The 14,738-nt window shown below is 41.0% G+C and overlaps 1 non-coding gene across 1 annotated transcript; it reads right to left on the minus strand.

Moving 5' to 3' along the window:
- Positions 1-14,441: 14,441 nt before the first annotated feature.
- On the minus strand, positions 14,442-14,514 carry TRNAV-UAC (transfer RNA valine (anticodon UAC)). Its single transcript has one exon. It is a non-coding gene; the product is annotated as a tRNA-Val (tRNA).
- Between the last annotated feature and the right edge of the window lie 224 nt (positions 14,515-14,738).

A 14,738-nucleotide genomic window follows, 5' to 3' on the forward strand; every position in this document is an offset into this window, starting at 1 on the left:
ACATCAAGAATTTATATTTAGGGAAAAAAATTAAGGTAGTAGTTGTATACACTTTTCAAGTCTTTCCCAAATAACAATCATAAAAGGTACTGACTTTAACAAGACATGGGCTGTTTCTCTCAACTGCTCTGCTCATTAAGGTTATTTTAAAAGTTCAAAAACAATACTTTTTGTTGGAGCTTGTTTGGTGGGGCTCACATTGCTGTTTTCATATTCAGCAACCTTATACAGAACCTGTATAAGGGTTCTAAAGAAAGCCTATCTTTAAAAAAAAATGATGTCATAGATAAGAAAAATCAACTGGAACTGATTGTCTTCTATAAAACAGCCTCATGCAGTGTTTCTATCCAGAGATGTTTTTCACCTCCTGTGTGTGGATGAAATCCCTTGGTGACCTTAGGGGAGATTTACTAGAAATGAAATCACCACAGCGTTGTTCATTTTTGCTTTGGCACAAACTAACAACGATAATCTCCAGTGTATATTATAAGAGTGTTTTCCGGTTGGAAGACTAAAAGTCTTGCACCCCAGGGGACCCCTCAGTCCTAGTCACGCAGTATCCTGAGTACCTCCTGTGTACAAATTTTTCTTAACTACCCTAGAGCTGAGTGGTTCAAGACAGGCAGCATTCCTGGGGCTGCTTTCCCTGTTCCATGTGACATACCTGGGGTCTCTCTTGGTATTTAGCAGGTGGCTGGGCTGCTCTGAGGGTCCAGGATGGCTTCACTCATGTGCATGGCTGTCAGTGGGGAACATCTCAAAGCTGATGAATCATCTCTGGGTCCTCTCCATGTATTATCTGCAGCAGGGCAGTCAGACTCCTTACTTACTAGCTCAGGGCTCTGAGGGTGAGAATTCCAACAGGAACTGGAACTGAAAGCCAATGGACAGGAAGTGGAAATTGCTAGTCTCTTAACATCCGAGCCTGAAAACTGGTATAGCTTCATTCCCACCTTATTCTGTTGGTCAAAGCAGTCACAGACCTTGGCCAGAGTCTAGGGAAAGGAACATAGACTATACTTCCTAAAGGGAAGAGTGTAAAAATACTTGAGATTAACTTTATATTACCACACAATTACTACTGTTTCGTGTAGTAAACCCAAGCTGCAGTTGAATTTGAAATATGTAGATACAGATAGCATTCTTAATTGGCAGTTGAATCAAGTGAGCCTTGGAGACGTTGAGTAATTTTCTCAGATCACATAACTAATCAATAACATCAGAGCCCAAGAAAAACCTAAGTTGACCTGATTCTAAAAATTATGCCAGCTTGTTTATGCCGGCTTGGTCACAGAGACACATTTCATGTAGTGGTCACAGATGAGAAGCATTTGTGTGTTGAACACATAGATACTTTATATGTGGGAAAGGAGGACAATGGGTAGAAACTCCCTTTCTTATGCTTATGACAGTAATTGACAGAATTTTCCAGCAAACATTTTAATTCCCATCTGTTAAGGCACATGGGGTGCAACAGAGTTGGACTATTGAGTTGGACTATCTGTATCTCATGAGGTGTCACGTTATCCTTGAAGCCTACACAAGAGAATGCAGAGGGTTGCATCCATCAGGTTCTATTGTGTAAGAAAACACTCTAAAACTTAGTCGACCGGGCAGTTCTTCTAGTCTCAGCGGCCTAGGCTGACCTTGACCGTGCTCCCTCATGTGTCTGTGTTGAACTGTTGGTTTGACCAGCCTGGAATGGCCTCAGTCATGTGTCGTGTGGCTGGCAGGCCATTTGCCAGCGGCTAGCTGACTATTGACTGGTAAGCCTTGCTTCTCCTCCACATAACTTATTCTCCAGCAAGTGAAATCAGGTTTGTTCTCATGGAAGCTGCAGCATTCCAAGAGCAATAGTGGAAAAGGCTTCTTGGGTCTGGGCTCAGAACTCACACATCATGTGTTCCATTGCATCCTATTGGACAAAGCAAGTCACAAGGCGAGCTTAGACACAAACAGTGGGGAAATGGATGCTGCCTCTCTTGATAAGCTGAATTGCAAAATCAGATTGCAAGTGTCTGGATATAAAGAGTTGAATAATTGCAGACAAGTTCGCGTTCTGAAACAAAACCAATTGCTTGATATCTTCTACACCATTCAGAACACAGCCAAATGTAGCCACCCATTGCTCTGATAAATTGACTTATCAAAATAAGAGTTTTGTGAGTTCAACCAAAAACCCTATTCAGATAATTAATCTATAACAAAATTAATAAATTCAAAGGGTATTCTGAAGTACTTTTAAGCACTATAATCCATAGACAGTGTTTTTTTTTAAACTTATTATGGTCTATTTTAATGTCTACATATGTAGACTTTTTTTTGCTCCTGGGCTTTTTAAAGCTACCCCCAATCCCCAATCCCTAATCCCCTGGAAATCAAGTACCATTCTTTAAACTCATACATCAATATTTTGCAATAAACCCAGTAGAATAAAGAAAGAAGCCACATGAGCTAAAACTGTACTGTGAGAATTCATTGACAATTTAGATTTCCTGAAAGGTCAAAGGATGTTCTTTACATTTTAATAACTACTGCAGCATTCATATCTGAACTTAGTGAATAACATCTATTGATTGCATTCTTGGTGCCAAATATTGAACTAGCCACATGATGTATGTCATATTATTTGATCCTCCATGCAAATTTATAATTCAGAAATGAACACTAGCATCCATGTTATTCATGTAAGGAGACTGAAGCTTAGAAGGTAGGGTATGTTGCTCAAGATTCCTCCCTGTCTTTTAGGAAGTGAAGTCTATTTCATCATCCCTTAAATCTTGGCTCTGCCATTGTGATGTGCTTTGGTCCAGGGACATTGGTAACTATGATGTAGGTAGAGAATTGAAACACACTTGCACATTAGGGCTTGCTTTCCTGCTACACTTGAGATCCTAGGACTACCATATGAATGAATCCAAGTGCTTTGCTGGGAGACAGAAGGTTACATGGCAGAGAACCAAGGAGGACCAGCTGAGAGTCAGCCAGCCTTTGGCCAATCACCTGTCAATTTCCAGACATCTGAGTGAGGTCATCCTAGATTATGAATCCTCCAGCCAACCCTCCAGCTGTTCCCAAGCTAGTGGAAGCAGAGCTGGGAGCCAAGCCCATGTGAGCGCATTCCAAAGCTTATGTTCTTAATAGTAGCACCGTACTGACTTCTCTAAAATGTGTACTGCTCCTCAGAATATTGATGACACTAACAGCTGTTAAAGTATCCATGATAACTGCTTGGCATACAGAGAAGTGGAGGCAGAAATTTGCCTTGCTTATGAACCCCAAATGCCTTTACACATACCAAGGACTATGGAGTAACCCTCAGGACAATAGAAACCCATGAAGATTATAAACAAAACCTGGACTTTAAAACAAATCTTTGGAAAGCTAAAATTGCAAGTAGCAGGCACATAGATTGGGGAAAAGGGAAAAATATAAGCAGAGAAACCAGAGGCAGAAATCTAGGGGTGAATTAATGAAGTTGTGAGTCAAGATAACAACAGTGAGATTGAGAGGAGGTGAAGGGATGTGTGGGAGGCATTAGAAGGGAGATCTATAGAATGGGATTGTTTAATCCTATGCCAATCTTTATGGGTATTCATGTCATTCAAAACACTTGAACTTCCATGGAACTGACTTACATAGATGCTAAGATACAATTTATTTGCAAGTTGGAGAGAGAGAGGGGCAGAGACCAAAAGAAACTGAAATATACCTAGAGACTGTCATACAGACTAAAGTAAGTCAGAAAGAGGAAAGCAAATATCATTTATTAAAGCATATATATGGGATCTAGAAAACTGGTATAGTTGATTTTATTTACAAAGCAGAAATAGAGAGGCATACATAGAGGACAAATGTATGGACAAGAGGGGCAAGGGGGCAGGGCTGGGACGAATTGAAAGATTGGGATTGACATACATGCACTGTTCATTCTATGTATAAAATAGGTAACTAATGAGAACCTACCCTACAGTTCAAGGACCTCTACTCAGTGCTCTATGGTGACCTAAATGGTAAGCAAATCCAAAAACGAGGGGATGTATGTATACATAGAGCTGACTTCCAAGTGGCTCAGACCACAAAGAATCTGCCAGCAATGCAGGAGACCTGGGTTCGATCCCCGGGTTGGAAAGAGCCCCTGGAGAAGGGAATGTTTCCGACTCCAGTATACCTGCCTGGGGAATCCCATGGACAGAGGAGCCTGGCAGGCTACAGTCCATGGGGTTGCAAAGAGTCTGATATGACTGGGCAACTAACATTTTCACTTTCTTTTTTCACTCATAGCTGATTCACTTTGCTCTACAGTAGAAACTAACATAACATTGTAAAACAACTATACTCCAGTAAAAAGAATTTTAAAAAGAAATATACTGTGAAATATAGGATTCATGTGATCTCATTTGAAAATCTTTGGTCTCAAGTCAGGAAATTGGGGTTTTGATCCTTCTCTGACATCATTTACTTTGGAACTTGAATAAGTCACTTTGCTGCAAACTTCTGGCCTCAGTCTTCAACTCTGTCCAAAGGGAATCCTTTGAAGGATGGTGCTTATTAAGGTTAAAAGCAGTAATGAATATGGTGTATCACTATTTGTAAAAACTGTTTACTCTATGAATACTTCCCATGCCAAGATATTTACAAGTTCAGAAAAAGTTAAATGGAATTTACCAGAAACCTTTTCATTAATTTCCCACTAGTGCCAACCCCTAGATTAATTAGAAAGCCAAATTTTCTCTAATGTCTTTAGGGAATTTAGTCTGAAGGCTCAATAGACTGATCTTAAGGGAACTGACATCCAGGAGAAATTTCTCTGGCTTCATTCTATATTTAGCAAGAGATTTAGTAGTGAATGATACCCATGTGTCTCATGCCCATTGAATCAAGACATGAGTACTTGGTTTCAGGTCCTAGGCCCATCCACCTCTTAATAACTGCATAATCGTGGGCAAGCTGCTCAACTAGTCTGCATCCCAGTTACCTTATCTATAAAATAGGATATAATAATACCTATTTTATAGGGTTGCTGTGAAAGTTAAATGAGTTCCTTCTAAGTCTTTTGCTTGGAACAATGTCTGATATGTTGAAGTGCTATAGAAACAGGCTGCCAGTTAGGATTATTGCTTGTTAGTGTGAACTGAACCTTCTCCTTCCCCTACAAGCTTATAAAATCAAGAAAAACCCTTGGCCTCAGTGTTTGGCTAGTGTAGCTGGTCCTCTATCATCCCTGTGCTTGCACCTCTTGATGCTGTCACAACAGTGTACCAAGAGATATGGGTCAGCCTGATTATTGCAGGAATGGACTCTCCAATGACCCAGAAATCATGTGGCCAGAGTCAACTTCAGTCAAAACAGCAAAACTACTTGGACCATATAAGGGTTTGTCACAGATTCTTAAGATCATTGGTCTTCAAGTATTTTTCTCTACCAAATAGCAGAAGCTGCTTGAAACATAGCGTATATCCTAGACTGCAGGAATCCTGGGTCCTTTCATCACATTAGTCCAACACCCTCACCTATAGATGAGGTCCAAATAGAGCAAGTGACTTAGGTGGTCATACAGCTGTTCAGTGGCAAAACCATGAAGGTGTTCAGGTACCAGTCAGTTAGAAGTCAAACCAGCATGTGCACAGTTTCAAAGAAATGGATATGGGCGCCCATTCCCCATCCCAGGGACCACTCAGCTAGATGAGAGATTTGAGGAGCATCCAAAAAAGGAAGTGATCGGAGAAGAGAATTCTGAGTGGAGAACTGTTGGGTTTCTTCCTTCCTTTGCATGTCACTTTCTCCTTCTCAGGCATTGTCTTCATTGAAATTACATTGTTCACTCTGGACTTGTGTTTGCTCAGGATCATACTATGTTCTGGGTTTGTTCCCTCTTTTAATAAAATCAGAAAACTTGTAGCTATATTTGGAACATTTGGGGTATGTGAATCTGCTTTTTCTTTATTAAATTTTTAATTTTGTATTGGACTCAACATTAAAAAAACGAAGATCATGGCATCCAGTCCCATCACTTCATGGCAAATAGATGGGGAAGCAATGGAAACAGTGACAGACTTTATTTTCTTGGGCTCCAAAATCACTGCAGATGGTGACTGCAGCCATGAAATTAAAAGACGCTTACTCCTTGGAAGAAAAGCTATGACCAACCTAGACAACATATTAACAAGCAGAGAAGTTACTTTGCAAACAAAGGTCCATCTAGTCAAAGCTATGGTTTTTCCAGTAGTCACATATGGATGTGAGAGTTGGACCATAACGAAGGCTGAATGCTGAAGAATTGATGCTTTTGAACTGTGGTGTTGGAAAAGACTCTTGAGAATCCATTGGACTGCAAGGAGATCAAACCAGTCAATTGTAAACGAAATCAACCCTAAATATTCATTGGAAGGACTAACATTGAAGCTGAAATTCCAGTACTTTTGCCACCTGATGCAAAGAACTGATTCAGTGGAAAAGATACTGATGCTGGAAAAGATTGAAGGCAGGAGAAGAAGGGGAGGACACAGGATGATATGGTTGGATGGCATCACCAACTCGATGGACATGAGTTTAAGCAAGCTCTGGGAGTTGGTGATGGACAGGAAACTTGGCATGCTGCAGTCCATAGCATAACAAAGAGTTGGACACAATTGAGCAACTAAACTAATTATAGCCAATTAATAATATATTAATAGTTTCAGATGGACAGCAAAGGGACTTAGCAATACATACACATGTATCCATTCTCCCCCATTTGGGTTCTCTTTTGAACTGTGGTGAATAAATGCAAAGTTGTCTACTATTCTGCTTCTCTTCCTTTTTTGTAGTGAATGCACTTTCTCTCCACAAAGTCTGACTAGCAGAGTTTCTTCTGAATTTACCGACTTCACTTTTTTTAAACCCCTACCAGCCAAATATGATACCTTTTCTTTGATCTGACACAGTGAGTGTCCATTCTAAATTTCCTTTCTGATTAATACTTCCCACTCAATTCTTTCCACATGCAAAATCTCTTCCATGACAACCTCTCCTGTAGGTCTTAAATGCTTTTGAGTATTATTTCTTTTAAAATGCAAATCCCTGTCAGATTGTGGCTATAGGTACTCTTCACAGAATCAGGGACTCAGATTCTTTCTAAGTAATTGCTGAAAGGTGGATTTTATTGGGGACAGTGTAGGGATAACTGAGTGTGTATCACGAGCATGATGGATGACCAAAAAAAAAAAAGAAAAAAAGAACCCATTATTTGGTGATTACCAGAGAATTTTAGGTAGAAAACTCAGAATCCAGGGGGAAGGTAAGTATCTTAGATTTCCATGGCAGGGTGGAGAGAGAGGAGGGATCTTAAAGAACCATAGGATTCCTGAGTGGTGAAATAAATTCTTCAATAAAGACCAACACTTACATCCTGGCCATGCCTGGGTTTTCTAAGCCTTTCCAAGCACTGCCCACTGAGCCACCACTGGCACCTCCTCCGATCACTGACTATGGGTGCAGGCAAGAACACCCTTCTTCCAATATGGGGGAAAGAAAGTAAGCCATTACTCCTAACCAATAATGTGGAAGAGAATAGAAAAAATAAACGAGGAAGAAAGCCAATGTGAGTGTCCTTGAAAGTTAAATCAAATCTGTCTTCCAGAAGTAAGTGTTATGATTGATGGAGGGCTGGGGTTTGATCATATTTTAGATTAACTGGATCCCAATAGAGAAGGAGGCCTCAGAGCCAGCTATCTCCAAATGCAGGTGCACGTAGCAGGTTCATTCTCTCTGGAGGTTAACATGGTGTTGTATGATGTCACTGGAAATCACTGTCTCCATCAATATTTAATCTGACCGGCTCAGACAGACAGCAATCTAGGTAATCAAATAAATTAATCACTGGGCTTTAAAGAAGAGCCTCTTTCTCAGACCTGTGGTCTTGTGGGATGTGTATGAGCAGTTATATGATGCAGCTAGCGGAGGAGGTGAGTTTTACAAAAAATGGAAGATTTCTAGGAAACAAGGCCTCCCAAAGCCCCTCTCTTCTCTCTCCTCTAGTTTTTAAAAATTCTTTTGGCTGTGCCACCCAGCAAGTGGGATCTTAATTCCTGGGGACCAGGATCAAACTTGCACCCTCTGCAGTGGAAGCGTGGAGTCTTACCCACTGGACTGCCGAGAGATCTCCTTTCTCCTCTATTTTTAAGGAAGTTCCCTGTGCGCTCATTATCCTGGGACATGATCCTCTTTTCTCTGCCCATGTTGCATCTATTTTTCATTATGAAATTAACCTTTCAACATCTTTCATGGAAAGGAAAGGAAAGTTCAAACTGTAATACAGAGAGCATGGCTTGAAAACAGCCTTTCTGTCTCCCATGGCATATTCATAGCTACCTTAGAAAGGCTATTCTTTTCATTCCCTGTTTACACACATCTTTCTTGCTGGCTGTGGTGTCTCTCTCTTGCTAAGAGTGCTCTAGTTGGGCTCAGGATTATGCAACTTTTATTATGTACAACATTACTTGTGAAATGATCAAGCAGGACATCAAAAAGACCTGTGTTGCCATAGAAGCAAAGCTGTATCAGCCACCCATGATTCTCAGAGTGATAATGGACCTAACAACTGCAGCACACACTCTGGGTCAAAAACCATCTACTTTAATGGTGGACTCCTTCTTGTGCTCTGTGACCCAGAGGTTACCATCTTTTTCAGTGAAGTCTGGGGATGTTAATGGCTGAATGATACATGCGAAGTTTTCACCACAGAGCCACTCAATAAGAACAGTAGTGATTGCTTTCCTTGTACCAGATTCTGTACTTATTACTTGCCATGGACCATAGTAATATTCACAGCTACACAGAGATAAGGCACTGTCCTCATCCCTATTAACAGTTCAGTTCAGTTTAACAGCTCAGTCATGTCTGACTCTTTGCGACTCCATGGACTGCACCACACCAGGCCTCCCTGTCCATCACCAACTCCCAGAGTTTACTCAAACTCATGTGCACTGAGTCGGTGATGCCATCCAACCATCTCATCCTCTGTCCTCCCTTTCTCCTCCCATCTTCAGTCTTTCCCAGAATCAGGGTCTTTTCAAATGAGTCAGTTTTTCACATCAGGTGGCCAAAGTATTGGAGTTTCAGCTTCAGTATCAGTCCTTCCAATGAATATTCAGGATTGATTTCCTTTAGGATGGACTGGTTGGATTTCCTTGCAGTCCAAGGGACTCTCTCTTCTCCAATACCACAGTTCAAAAGCATCAATTTTTCGACGCTCAGCTTTCTTTATAGCCCAACTCTCACATCCATACATGACTACTGGAAAAACCATAGCCTTGACTAGACAGACCTTTGTTGGCAAAGGAATGTCTCTGCTTTTTAATATGCTGTCTAGGTTGGTCATAGCTTTTCTCGCAAGAAGCAAGCATCTTTTAATTTCATGGCTGCAGTCACCATCCGCAGTGATTTTGGAGCCCCCCAAAATAAAGTCTGTCATTGTTTCCACTGTTTCCAACCTATTATACAGACGAGGAATGGAGGCTTAGTGTGGTCAAATGATTTGCCCTTGGCTACAAAGCTGAAAGTGGTAGATATCAATGCTGGCAGTGAAATGCCAGGGCCCCACATGTATATTTTTGCCCATCATCACCCACTCACTGAAGCCTACTCACTGCTTTCTACTTTTCCTCCTCAACTTGGGCTTCGGCGCTTTCAAACCACATGGCCTCTTCCTTTTGTGATGTTCCTTTATTCCTCAAGCTTTTCCTTCCTCCTCCTTCTCCTCGTCTTCCTTCTCTACCTACATTTCTTCCTCCTCCATACTCCCAAATCCTCCTGAGAGGGGCAATAGTCAAAATAGTCAATAAAAGATCATGCTCAGGAAAAGACCACCTAGACTTGAGACACGAGCGTCCTCTTGAAGGACCCCTTCAGCTCCAGTGAGGAAGCCCTTTCTAGCTGGTTTGTGGGAGCAGTTCCACAGGATGGCCTGGAGGGGAGTGTGGGTATAGAGGGCTGGTGTGAGGCATAAGACAATGCCTGTTACCAGCTGATATGGAAGTGTCCATGTGGTAGAAATTGACTCTGAATTTCCACCCTGACTCCTGTAAGTTCCTGCTGTAAGTTTCTATTCAAGTCTCACTTGGGAGAGTCAAACACCCTGGGTTCAATCTTCACTCTGCCTTGTTCTCTTGTTTTCATCTCACTGACTTGTAATTATGTGCCCATGTGCATGTTTTATACCAGACCCTGAGCTATGTTAAGTAATGGTAGAATCCACCTATGCATTCCCCTCACCTAATGCACTGTTGAGTGAATAAATGAATCTCTGCATCTGTTAGTATTACCTTTTCTGCATATGTTGGATTCCCAGCTGGATTTATAGAGCTTTGAATGTTGGAGTGAAAGTTCACTTCTCCACTTTTGGGTGCCCACATTTCTCTAACACAGACTTCATCCTCAATATGGGGAAGCCATAATAATAAACCAATGCTAACTTTCTTTTTATTGTGCCCTAAGTGCCACAGCACACAGGAGTTGAAATTCAGATATCATATATACAAGCATTCTATATTATTATTATCATGTATAAAATATTATATATCATCATATATAAAATTACTGTGGATATTTAGACATATTACTATATCTATATATGCTGATCATATGTGCATACACACATACCCACACATATAATTTTTAAAAAACAACTCTGAGGGCAGACATTTTTATCTCCACTTTGTAGGAAAACTTGGAACCAAAGAGCAGGGATTTACATTTCTAAATTCATTTTCACAGTTATATGCAAGCCTTCAATGTGCTGCTCTTTGCCACTGGTACTGGGTGGTAGGTATCCAGGGGTGAGCAATTCAGTGTTTTATGTTCTTTTGGAGTTTTCAGTTTGTGGCACAGAAATGATTACAAATTGTGATGATGTTATGAAGGGAAAAGGGATGCTATGAGGGAATGTACCAAGAGGACTATAATTTAACTTCAGAGGTCTTGAGGTCATACTTGTATGAGATGACACCCTATCTAGTAAGGAACAGGGCTAGAATTAGGATCTAAATCTGTTGGGCTGATTATGGACAAAATGGCATTCGTATGCTTCATTTTGTAGAAGAAACATACTCTTAACATTATTTTTTAAATAAAAATAATTCTATTTTAATTTGGCTTTAAGTTTTCTACTGTTCACAAAACATGAGAGTAGGGGAAAACTCAAGAATTCCCCATGTAGGGATCACTTGATTAGCAGTCATTATATGTATTATCCAAAAATTATTTGAATGCCTTCAGTGGTCAGGAGCTCATTACCTCCAAATATAGTCTATTCTGGTCATTGGTGATGGACAGGGAAGACTGTCATGCTGCAGTCCATGGGGTCGCAAAGAGTCTGATACAACTGAGTGACTGAACTGAACTGATAGCCTATTTCACTCTCATAACACAGGAGTTATTGCACTCTCTTCATGTGCTCAATGCTGATTCCTCATTATTTTCATCCAGTCAACCTAGAAAAACACTAGAGAAAGAACCGATTTCTTCCCCATGGTGCTCTCCATAATATTCTGTTGATTTGCTCACCTGAGAATTTCCAGGATCTCTTCCTCATTTTTCCCTGGCCAAGAATCACCAGGGACCATCTTCTTACATTCCCTGAGTGTCCCTCTTAAAAACAGCACAAAGAGAACTGAACCAAGTGGCATCTGACCAGCCCACAAAGTATTAGCGTTTTTTTCCTGTGGTCTGGCCACTTCCCTTTCTCCACGGCCATCGTCTGGTAACGAATGGACCACAGCACCCGTGTTGGGCTCTGTCACAGTGTTCCACATTTCCATCATTTGTTCATGTGTTCTGCTTTTGACTCATTCCACTAGAAACTGCTTGAGGGGAGCTGCTACCATAGGATTTGGCACATAACAATCAAATCATAAATATCCTTCAAAAGACATTTTTGAAATGGAGAGAGTCTCTCTCTTCACATCAGGAGATCTATCTGAATTCACTCCTTAAAAATCAGACATGAAAATCAGGAAATCGCATCATGACTATCCAGATTATCTAATGTCACTATGAGGATTGGGACCATCTAGAACATTCATCTGATGGGGAAATCTTGGTGTTTCCTACTGAGGGTGTCTAACAATCATGCTTTAATGATGCCCCAGCTTTTTCAATTCAAGGACAACTTTTAAATTCCCTTCATTTTTGACTCAGTTAAAATCTCTCTGTCCATCTCTGCATCTCTTTCACTATGCTTCCTGACTTCAGCTCTCAAGTTCTTGCTCAAACAAACACTGTTTGGGGTTCACATCAATATTCACCTTTTCCTTAAAGAAACAATCCATTTATATTTTGTTCTGCAAGCAAGCTGGAGATTTTCTGTCTACTAGGCTCCTCTGCCAATATGTGGAGAAGAATGTGATCCTGTGCACTGTAGAAATGCTATTCATTTTCTAAAACCAAGAGGAATAGCTTTGAGCTGAGGGTGGAAGGAGAAATGGAACTGTGTGACAGGTGAGCAGGCTAGTGTCAGTAGCACCCTGCATTTATGCAGTGCTGACCATGTGCCAGGCACCCTGCTGATTGCCTTTTGTTTACTCATATACTCGATGAGAGAAACCTGAATTATATCCCCATTTTATAGATGAGGAGACTGAAGTTCAATGAGGTTAAATAATGTGCCTAAGATCACAGAGACAGAAAGGGGTAGAGGTGGGAAGCAGAATCCATCAGCTCTGGCACCAGAGCCCACACTTCCTCTTGTCATAGCTATTTTGATGCTGCCTACCAGGATTCCTCCCCAAATTTTCAGAAATCATCCAGTCCTATCACCATACACAATCTCACCCTGATTAGACCCATCAACCCAGAAACAGAATTCAACATGTGCCATAGTTAGATTGGTAGGAGCACCAGAGAGACTACTGTTAGGAGTTGTGAGTCCTGGGTCAGGTATCTGAACCTTTTCTCTGAAGTCTTGGATTAGAAGCTCACTAAAGTTTTTCATCTCTCAGTGCTATTCCTAAATAAGAAAAGCAAGAATCTTGGAGCATCAGAAGGTGTTAGCCATCATCTCTAGCCCTTTCACCATGTGCTTCCCAACAATTGATTAGACATATGTTTCAGAGACATAGTGCAAGAGATGTGCTGTTAACAAACATTACAGTCACTTACTGAGATGGTTGCTCACCTTTCATTCTTGGTAGGTCACACTGCTAATGTCATGATGAGAGTCTCAGTGTGGGGCTAGGATGTCTTCAACACTTCTCTAATGCTTGCTAACCTCCCTTTTTAACTGAGGAAGCAGATTGAGAGCCTTTGGCAGACAACAGTATTCATTATAATGGTTTTACATGATATGCCAGAAGAGGTCTCTTCCAGTTCCAGTTCTGTCACTCAGTCACGTCCGAATCTTTGTGACCCCATGGACAGTAGCACGCGAGGCCTTCCTGTCCATTACAAACTCCTGGAGTTTACTCAAACTCATGTGCATTGAGCCAGTGATGCCATCCAACCATCTCATCCTCTGTTGTCCCCTTCTTCTCCCACCTTCAATCTTTCCCAGCATCAGCGTCTTTTCAAATGAGTCAATTCTTCGCATCAGGTGGCCAAAGTATTGGAGTTTCAGCTTCAGCATCAGTCCTTCCAATGAATATTTAGGACTGATTTCCTTTAGGATGGACTGATTGGATCTCCTTGCAGTCCAAGGAATTCTCAAGAGTCTTCTGCAACATCTCAGTTCAAAAGCATCAATTCTTCTGCGCTCAGCTTTCTTTGTAGTCCAACTCTCACATCCACACACGACTACTGGAAAAAAAAAAACCTAAAACCTAGGCTTAATAAGAGCATGGTGGTCCAACAGGGAAAAGGACCTTGGCTTTAGCCAGTGTCCCAGAAAGCAAACATTTTCAATGACATGAATCTGAAAGCCAGGAAGTGTGCCTTCTCAGAAAAGCTTGGCCTACTGAACTGAAGGCTTCACCAGCATTGAAGAAAACACTGTCCTATTGTGCCAACTTTGGGACGTTATCTTGGTTTTATGGAAAGTAATCCCGGTTCCCATTTAAGGCATGTGTGTGTGCTCAGTCAGTCCCACTCTTTGTGACCCCATGGACTGTAGCCCACCAGGCTCCTCTGTCCATGGGATTTTCCAGGTGAGAATACTGGAATGGGTTGCCACTTCCTACTCCAGGGGATCTTCCCAACCCAGGGATTGAACACAAGTCTCTTGTGTCTCCTGTATTGGCAGGTGGATTCTTTACTACTGAGCCACCTGGGAAGTCTCATTTATAGATAAAGCATAAAGTTTTTTTTATAAAATGAATTAATTTGAGTAAAATAAAAGACATGATCTTACCTTTATTTGAGTCACAGTATAGTGGAGATGTTAATTTTCATCCAGTAGAAGATGTCATCTTCCATTTGTAGAAAAAAAGTAATTCCTAAAAAGTGACTGAATGGGAATGCATGCAAACTTGTGGTTCCACTGGGAATTGAACCCAGGACCTTCTGCATGTAAAGCAGATGTGATAACCACTACACTGTGGAACCCTACAGTGTCTGTCTGGCTCTCCTGTGAGATGTTGACCAGTTTTATATCTAACCTGGATATTTTAGTGCATTTTTGTAAAATGCCTATAATAACCTCTGATTTTTCATTGGAACAGGTTTTCCGTGATCCTGTTCCCTTTATAATGGAGTTGAAATCTTTAATGCATGTTCATTCTATACTTGCAGATGAGCCACGATTTACATTTTTGAAAAACAAAACAAAA

This window comes from Giraffa tippelskirchi, chromosome 13, assembly GCF_054371585.1.
Source record: "Giraffa tippelskirchi isolate mGirTip1 chromosome 13, T2T-mGirTip1v1.2.pri, whole genome shotgun sequence".
Taxonomy (NCBI): Eukaryota; Metazoa; Chordata; class Mammalia; order Artiodactyla; family Giraffidae; genus Giraffa; species Giraffa tippelskirchi.